Source organism: Limulus polyphemus, unplaced genomic scaffold (assembly GCF_000517525.1).
Source record: "Limulus polyphemus unplaced genomic scaffold, Limulus_polyphemus-2.1.2 Scaffold8151, whole genome shotgun sequence".
Classification (NCBI taxonomy): domain Eukaryota; kingdom Metazoa; phylum Arthropoda; class Merostomata; order Xiphosura; family Limulidae; genus Limulus; species Limulus polyphemus.
In genome coordinates this window covers 23687-24845 of record NW_013673761.1, presented here as the reverse complement: position 1 = coordinate 24845, position 1159 = coordinate 23687, and the positions used below count along the sequence as shown (strand labels likewise).

The following is a 1159-nucleotide window of genomic DNA, read 5'->3' as shown; positions in this document are numbered from 1 at the left end:
AACTTTGTTTTTGTATTTATATATCTGTTGCTTCCATTAAACAGTGAAGGCAAGTTCAACTTTGTTTTTGTATTTATATATCAGTTGCTTCCATTAAACAGTGAAGGCAAGTTCAACTTTGTTTTTGTATTTATATATCAGTTGCTACCATTAAACAGTGAAGGCAAGTTTAACTTTGTTTTTGTATTTATATATCAGTTGCTTCCATTAAACAGTGAAGGCAAGTTTAACTTTGTTTTTGTCATTAAAGATTATATTTTCTCAACTATTCCAAATGGCATTTAAGTTATAAACTCTTTAAGCCTATATTAATCACAGATGAAGGATTTGAAATCTGATACAGTAAAATGGAAGCCTGATACTTAGCTGTAAGCACTGTCAAGTATTGTCCTTTGTTCCTAAATTAGCATAGCTTGCTGTATGTTTAGTTAAATGTAAAACAACATGAGAAAGACAGCTTTTCAGAAGATAGTTTGTACTGTATGAGTTAAGAATGACATTATTTTTGTAATAGTGCTAAACAATCATACAATTACAATTAATGTTCAGCAGTCTGAAAAACTTCAGTGTGAGATCAACCCACTAAGCACATATTTTGCTGCTGTTCAGTAAAGTCATGGTAAAATTGTCAATATAAACTTGTTAATAAGTAAAAAAGGTAAAGTAACTAAATGTACTTACTGTACGATTTTAAATCACTCATAAATCTATAGAATCCAAACTCTGTCTATAATTTTACTTTTTAATTTGAAACATTGTTTCAAAACTCTTAATACTCTTACAAATCGACCAATGAGATATAAACTCTCAGTATTGTTAAGCAATAAAAAACTGTGGTGTACAAGTTTACTGTTTCTTTTTTTTTTTTAAGTAATTGTTAATATCTAAATTAAATCTTGTATAGTTCCTTAAATTTGATGTCAAACTATTTGGAAGAAAAGAATAAACAAAAATGTAATATCTTTCCCTGTTTGACTTTGCTCACTAAAGTTTTCGTGTTCATTAGGGTTTTTGTTCTTCTGGTTTCTTGCAATTTGCACACTGGTTAGTGTTACCATAACTGCAGGGCTTCGTGTTTGAGAAACACAGATGAGCTTTAAACTGTGTTCCTGAAAATTGCCACAGTTGTAATTGCACTCAAACCCTGAAAATCCGGAGG

The 1159-nt window shown here is 29.9% G+C and overlaps 1 protein-coding gene across 1 annotated transcript in view; it reads left to right on the top strand.

Annotated features, from left to right (window-relative positions):
* Positions 1 to 1159, top strand: part of LOC106475150 (BTB/POZ domain-containing protein 7-like) — a 23414-nt gene that overhangs the window by 7178 nt on the left and 15077 nt on the right. The window lies entirely within an intron of this gene.